Source organism: Azolla caroliniana, unplaced genomic scaffold (assembly GCF_043228905.1).
Source record: "Azolla caroliniana isolate FFs.n. ecotype wild unplaced genomic scaffold, voAzoCaro1.0.p SCAF_20, whole genome shotgun sequence".
Taxonomy (NCBI): Eukaryota; Viridiplantae; Streptophyta; class Polypodiopsida; order Salviniales; family Salviniaceae; genus Azolla; species Azolla caroliniana.
This window is the reverse complement of record NW_028230455.1, coordinates 7,212,875-7,221,375: the sequence shown is the minus strand read 5'-3', so window position 1 is coordinate 7,221,375 and position 8,501 is coordinate 7,212,875. Positions and strand designations below refer to the sequence as shown.

Here is an 8,501-nt window from a genome sequence, read left to right as displayed (position 1 = left end):
TGTTCGAAGCTTTATTTGTTGGTTTTACTAGGGTTATATTTGTGGAAAATTCCCATGCTGATATAGTGTGCAACAACACAACCAAACTGTCTTCTTCTTCTTCTATCCCTCTCCTTAGTCATTTTCTTCATGTGTATGAATCTATGTATTTTGGTTCAAGTATAACTAACTAGTAACAAAGCTCTAGTCATAGGCTTTCCAAGGGTTACGTTTGCGCTAAATTGGATACAAGAGATCAAAGATTAACAAGAAAATACATGGCCCGTTATGAACATTGAATATATTCTATTCATGGTTTTAATATATTATTCCACAATTGGACAATTTGCCGAACGGTCTAAGGCGTTGGATTTAGGCTCCAATCTGCAAGGGCATGGGTTCAAATCCCATAGTTGTCATTACTTATTTTGAAAGATAGAACATTGGAAATAATTTCCCATCATAATTGTAATATAATTCTCCTAGGACAACAAGGCAATTATAAACAATAAGCATGTGCAGAATTCATGGTTTAATATTGTAATCTTTACATTCTATCAATCTACGATAAATAAGATTTTTTCCAGGAACAAGAGGAAAAACCAAAACTCAGCCGATTGAAGAGATCAAACATAAAGAACAACTGGACAATTTGGTCGAGTGGTCTAAGGATATAGGTTTAAACTCCAATCTAGAAGGGCATAGGTTCAGATCCCCGAGTTGTCATTCCATATTTCGAACATAAAGAACACAATATGAGAACCATAATGCATATTGAGTATGTTTAGATTGACAACTGACGATTGTTAATTAATCTCTTTGTTTCTATTAGATATTAGCAAATTAAATTTTGTATATCCCATAGTTGTCATTGCTTATTTCGAAAGATAGAACATTGGAAATAATTTCCCATCATAATTGTAATACTATTCTCCTAGGACAAAAAGGCAATTATAAACAATAAGCATGCGCGGAATTCATGGTTTCATATTGTAATCTTTACATTCTATCGATCTACGATAAATAAGATTTTCTAGGAACAAGAAGCAAAACCAAAACTCAGCCGATTGAAGAGATTAAACCCTAAACCCATAATGCATACTGAGTATATATAGATTGATAACACACGATTCTTAATTAATCTCATCACTTCTATTACATATTACAAAAGTAAATTTTCTATATCTCGTAACGAAGCTCGTTTCATGTGCTTCAAGGGCTTTTGAGTGGCTTATGTTTGTGCCAAATTTCATTTCTAATAGATGGAAGATTGGAAATAATTTCACATAACAATTGTAATATGATTCTCCTAAGAAAACAAGGCAATTATAACTACAAACATCTGATTATCGCACAATTATAAATTTATATCGTCGCTTTTGTAACCGATTTGCAAACTAAATTTGGTAAATATGACAATTAAGAGGCTTGATCGGTTTGTTTTCCTAGGCTTATATTTGTGGCAAATTCTCATGGTGATAGAGAGCGCAACGACACAACCAAACTCTCTTCTTCTTCTTCTACCCTTCTCCTCAGTCACTTTCTTCATGTGTATCAATCTATCTATTTTGGTTCTATTATATCTAACCGGCAACAAACTTCTAGTGATAGGCTTTCCATGGCTTATGTTTGTGCTAAATTAGATAGAAGAGATCGAAGATGACAAAGACAATACATGCCCCGTAATAAACGTTGAATATATTGAATTCATGATGTTTGGACTTCCATTTTTCAACAACTGGACCATTTGGCAAAGTGGTCTAAGGCGTTGGATTTTGGTTACAATTTGGAAGGCATGGGTTCAAGTCCCATAATTGCCATTTATTATTTCAAAAGATAGAAGATTGGAAATAGTTTCCCAAAATATTTGTAATATTATTCTCCGAGAAAAATAAGGAAATTATAAATAATAAGTATGTGAGGAATTCATGGTTTAATATTGAAATCTTTACATTCTATCGATCAATGATAAATAAGATTTTCCAAGGAGAACAGACAAAACCAAAACTCAATCGAGTGAAGAGATCGAACATAAAGAACACAATATGAGAACCGTAATGCATACTGAGTATGTTTAAATTGACACCGCGTGATTCTTAATGTGTATGAATCTATCTTTTTTGGTTCTAGTATAACTGACCACTAACAAAGCTCTAGTCATAGGCTTTCAAAGGCTTATGTTTGTGCTAAATTAGATAGAAGAGATTGAAGATGACAAGGCTTATGTTTTAAGTGGTTCAAGGGATTTCAGAGGCTTATGTTTGTGCCAAAGTAGGTTGCTAATAGATCGAAGATTGGAAATTATAACTACAAACATCTTATTATTGCACAATTATAAATATATATCGTCTCTTTTGTTACCGATTTCCAAACTAAATTTGGTAAATATGACAACTAAGAAGCTTTATTGCTTTATTTTCCTAGGCTTATATTTGTGGCAAATTCCCATGCTGATAGAGAGCGCAACAACACAACCAAACTCTCTTCTACTTCTTCTACCCCTCTCCTTAGTCACATTCTTCATGTGTATGAATCTATCTATTTTGGTTCTAGTGTATCTGACCAGGAACAAAGCTCTAGTCATAGGCTTTCCAAGGCTTATGTTTGTGCTAAATTAGACTGAAGAGATCGAAGATGAAAAAGAAAATACATGAGCCATAATAAACGTTGAATATATTGAATTCATGGTGTTTGGACTTCCATTACTCAACAATTGGACAATTTGGCCAAGTGGTCTAAGGTGTTGGATTTAGGTTCCAATTTTCAAGGGCATGGGTTCAAATCCCATAGTTGTCATTGGTTATTTCGAAAGATAGAAGATTGGAAATAATTGTAATATTATTTTCCTAGGAAAACAAGGCAATTATAAACAATAAGCATGTGAGGAATTCATGGTTTAACATTGTAATCTTTACATTCTATCGATAAATAAGCATGTGAGGAATTCATGGTTTAATATTGTAATCTTTACCTTCTATCGATATACGATAAATTAGATAAATAAGATTTTCCAGGAAGAAGAGGCAAATCCCATAGTTGTCATTGCTTATTTCAAAAGAAAGAAGATTGCAAATAATTTCCCATAATAATTGTAATATTTTTCTGCTAGGACAACAAGGCAATTATAAACAATAAGCCAGTGAGGAATTCAAGATTTAATGTTCTAGTCCTTACATTCTATCGAAATACGATAAATAAGATTTTTTAGGAACAACAGGCAAAACCAAAACTAAGCCGAATCAAGAGATCGAACATAAAGAACACAATACAACAACCATAATGCATATTGAGTATGCTTAGATTGACAACACACCATTCTTAATTAATCTCATCACTTCTATTACATATTACCAAATTAAATTTTGTATATCTCATAACGAAGCTCATTTCAAGTGCTTAAAGGAATTTCAGAGGCTTATGTTTTTGCCAAATTGCGTTGCTAATAGATCGAAGATTGGCAATTATAACTAAAAACATATGATTATCGCGCAATTATAAATTTATATCGTGTCTTTTGTTACCGATTTCCAAACTAAATTTGGTAAATATGACAAGTAAGAAGCTTTATTGCTTTGTTTTCTCATAATCATTGTAATATTATTTTCTAGTACAACAAGGCAATTATAAACAATAAGCATGTGAGGAATTCATGATTTAATATTGTAATCTTTACATTCTATCAATCTACAATAAATAATATTTTCCAGGAACAAGAGGCAAAACCAAAACTCAGCCGATTGATGTGATCGAACACAATATGAGAACCGTAATGCATATTGAGTATGTTTAGATTGACAACACACGATTCTTAATTAATCTCATCGCTTCTATTACATATTACCAAATTAAATTTTCTATATCTCGTAACGAAGCTTGTTTGAAGTGCTTCAAGGGCTTTCAGAGGTTTATGTTTGTGCCAAATTGCGTTGCTAATAAATCGAAGATTGGAGATAATTTCACATAATAATTGTAATATTATTCTCCTTAGAAAATATGGCAATTATACTGACAAACATCTCATTATCACACAATTATAAATTTATATCGAAACAAGAATAAAAGGGGAGACCTCGAATAGTTTTAGGGATGAGAGATTTGGTGGGGTTTTGTGCTCGATACTGAGGAACAAGAAGGTTAATCCTCTGCTCGCGTTGTAGGCCCGCATTCTCTCGACTAGAGGATCATCATTCTGTTTGTGCTTGTCTCTTGAGCTTAGAGACCCTCCCAGGTTGTGGCCTGTTGTATTCACTATGTGTTCTACGCCTAATTGAATCAAAACTCGTTGTTCTGACTTTGTGTTTTCTCCCCCATCTTTTCCGTTCTGATCTGTTATGTGTTTGTTGTGTCCGAGCAACGTTAGGATCTTCTGAGGTCACGTGCAAGTGGAGGCAGTCGGTAGGCTCCACTTGCCCATTCCTTCCTCTGTGTTCGACTCCGTGGTTCAAGACCCCCATGGTCCTGCCCCGTTTCTACACATACATGCAGAAAAACACAACAACGGTAAGAGGTTATCAAGGCGTGACTTCTCCACAGGAAACTTTGCTGCCTTTTCAGATTCTACCCGAGTTAGGGGTTTACCTTTGTGATTTGCTTCTTTGCTGCCTCTACAGCTAGACGACACCCATTCCCCGATGTTCAACTATGTTTGTCACAAATCTTTGGGCGTGCCAAAAGTGTTACTAGTCACGGTGCCACTGCATCGAGTTCCCAGTCCTTCGGGGTTCGGCTTCGTCATAACCGTGATATGGGTGACTATACACTTGGACTCATAAGTGTTGACTTAATTGTGGAGACTGTGAAGATTAGGAAGACGGCTACAACCGACTTCTTACGCCCTAGCACACACAACGTATATGGCTCAACACAGAGAAAATAAACTTCGCACGAACAATTACTAACAGTTACGAGAAAATAGGGAGTCAATCAATCAGAAACTATATTGCAGATGTTGAATACAAAATTATCGCTCGTTATTACAAGTTTTCCATGCCCTATATATAGAGGGCCATGGGCAGTTACGCACGGAGTGTGAACCATTACTTTTTCTTAAAATATTAATTACGCTTCGGTTGTTCCTATGCAACGACGGTTACTCCCTCTTTATTATGCTATGGCCCCACCCGTCTTCTTTGCTTGCCGCAACCGTCCCTTTGTCTTTTCTTCTTCTCGACATTTCCCACTTGGTCGTCCAAGGCAGTCAATAGTACTGCTGAACTCAACGCCAAAGCTCAACGGGCTGGCCGAGAGGATGAGCCAAACCATTATGGAAAGGTTTCAAAGTATGCTAGCACATGCAAAGTTATCCAAGACGTTCTAGGATGAGGCACTTATGACAACACTGTATCTGACAAATAAATCACCCTCAGCACCGTTGGATGGATATGTTCCACAAAGGGTCTGGACCGGCAAGGACATATCATACCGACACTTGAGGGTGTTCGATTGTCTTGCCTATGTCCATGTTCCTAAGGACCTAAGGGGAAAAGTAGATCCGAAATCTCGGCCATGCATATATCTAAACTACGGTGACGACGAATTCGACTCTTGGCTATGGGACCTAATTGACTAGAAGGTGAATAGGAGCTGAGATATTGTCTTCATGGAAGTAAAAACAATAGCCGATTGGGAGAACTGTTAGAGATAAATGTACAAGCTCAAATTCACATGAGCTATGATTGTTTATGTTTATAAAGTTGTATGGTAAATATCTATCTAAAGACTATAGTGAATAACCTATAATGGCTAAATATATATGTGGTAGGTGAGAATTAGACACAAAATCAGTTGCTACAAAAGTGGCATCTAATAGGTGAGTCAAGTTGTAAGTAGCTAGCATAAACATAAGGTATAAATAGGTATAAAATGAGTTCTATACACATAGAAAAGAGGAGAGCAAGAGGAATACCTTGAGTGTCATATGTTAGTGAGAAGTTCTATACATTGTCAATGATATACATTGTTAGTCTCTCTCTCATGGTCTCTTTTGTATCAAATCTTATGTTTAAACACTCTTTGGAAAGCTCGTTCTGTGTATAAAATTGCAGCCTCAAATTCATCATATTATTGGAGTTATCAACCTGAGAGTGAAAGGTGTTTGTCCATGTATTGGACCTACAACGGTTCACTATACGCTTCTTACTGTGAATAGGATGACAAATTCTCCACAATTGGTATCAGAGCTTGGCTGGTGAAAAAGATTCATCAACAATCCTCGAGTTGAAGAAAACCAAGAAGAACTAAAGAGAAATGGGGAGATTCACGAAATAAGAGTAAAGAACTACACAATTATTAGAGGTAACGCTCATTATTTTCGATATATTTTGAATGGCTAAGTTGGGTCAACACGTAGAGAAATTGGATAAAGATAACTACCCTATATGCAAGTTTAGAATGACCAATTGCCTAATGGGCAAAGGCTTGTGGGGTATAGTGAGCGGAGAGCATGCTCAATCTAAAATCGATCAAGCTACAACCACTGAAGCCCAAAGGACACAAGGACAAGAATGGGAAGAGAGGAACAAGAGGCAAAACCAAAACAAAAACTCAACCGATTGAAGAGATCAAACATAAAGAACACAATATGAGAACCGTAATGCATACTGAGTATGTTTAAATTGACACCGCATGATTCTTAATTAATCTCATCGCTTCTATTACATATTAAAAAATTAAATTTCGTATATCTCATAACGAAGCTCATTTCAAGTGCTTCAAAGTCTTTTAGAGGCTGATGTTCTTACCAAATTACATTTCTAATAGATGGAAAATTGGCAATTATTTCACATAATAACTCTAATATTATTCTCCTTAGAAAAGAAGGCAATTATATTGGCAAACATTTGATTATCGCAGAATTATAAATTTCTATCGTCACTTTTGTTACCGATTTCCAAACTAAATTTGATAAATATGACAAGTAAGAAGCTTTATTTATTGGTTTTCGTAGGGTTATATTTTTGGCAAATTCCCATGCTCATATGGTTTGCAACAACACAACCAAACTGTCTTCTTCTTCTTCTACCCCTCTCCTCAGTCACTTCATGTGTACGAATGTATCTATTTTGGGTTCTAGTATAACTGACCGCTAACAAATCTTTAGTCATAGGCTTTCCAAGGGTTATTATGTTTGTGCTAGATTAGATAGAAGAGATCGAAGGTGAGCAAGAAAATACATGGCCCGTTAGAAACGTTGAATATGTTGTATTCATGGTGTTTGGACTTCCATTATTCAACAACAGGAGAATTTGGCCGAGCGGTCTAAGGCATTGGATTTAGGCTCCAATCCGCAAGGGCATGGGTTCAAATCCAATAGTTGTCAACACGTATTTTGAACGATAGAATATTGGAAATAATATTTGTAATATTATTCTCCTAGGACAACAAGGCAATTATAAACAATAAAGATGTGAGGAATTAATGGTTTAATGTTGTAATCTTTACATTCTATCGGTCTACGATAAAGAAGATTTTCCAAGAACAAGAGGCAAAACCAAAACTCAGCCGATTGAAGAGATCAAACATAAAGAACACAATATGAGAACCGTAATGCATACCGAGTATGTTTAAATTGACACCTCATGATTCTTAATTAATCTCATCGTTTCTATTACATATTACTAAATTAAATTTTGTATATCTCGTAACGAGGCTCATTTCAAGTGCTTCAAAGTCTTTTAGAGCCTGATGTTCATGCCAAATTACATTTCTAATAGATGGAAGATTGGCCATTATTTCACATAATACCTCTAATATTATTCTCCTTAGAAAAGAAGGCAATTATATTGGCAAACATTTAACTATCGCACAATTATAAATTTCTATCGTCGATTTTGTTACCGATTTCCAAACTAAAATTGTTAAATATGACAAGTAAGAAGCTTTATTTGTTGGTTTTCCTAGGGTTATATTTTTGGCAAATTCCCATGCTTATATAGTGTGCAACAACACAACCAAACTATCTTCTTCTTCTTCTACCCCTCTCCTCAGTCACTTTCTTCATATGTACGAATCTATCTATTTTGGTTCTACTATAACTGACCACTAACAAATCTCTAGTCGTAGGCTTTCCAAGGGTTATGTTTGTGCTAAATTAGATAGAAGAGATCGAAGGTGAACAAGAAAATACATGGCCGTTATAAACGTTGAATATGTTGTATTCATGGTGTTTGGACTTCTATTTTTCAACAACTGGACAAATTGGTCGAGTGGTCTAAGGATATAGATTTAAACTCCAATATAGAAGGGCATGGGTTCAAATCCCATAGTTTTCATCACGTATTTCGAAATAGGTCGAACATAAAGAACACAATACGAGAACCATGATGCATACTGAGTATGTTTAGATTGACAACAGACGATTGTTAATTAATCTCTTTTCTTCTATTAGATATTAGAAAATTAAATTATGTATATCTCGTAACTAAGCTCCTTTCAAGTGCTTCAAGGGCTTGTGCCAAATTACATTTCTAATATTATTCTCTATAATAACTGTAATATTATTGTCCATAGAAAACAAGGCAACT

At 35.1% G+C, this 8,501-nt stretch overlaps 1 non-coding gene across 1 annotated transcript; it reads left to right on the top strand.

The window, feature by feature from the left end:
• The first annotated feature begins 2,695 nt into the window (after positions 1-2,695).
• Positions 2,696-2,775, top strand: TRNAL-UAG (transfer RNA leucine (anticodon UAG)). The gene has a single exon. It is a non-coding gene; the product is annotated as a tRNA-Leu (tRNA).
• Positions 2,776-8,501: the final 5,726 nt, after the last annotated feature.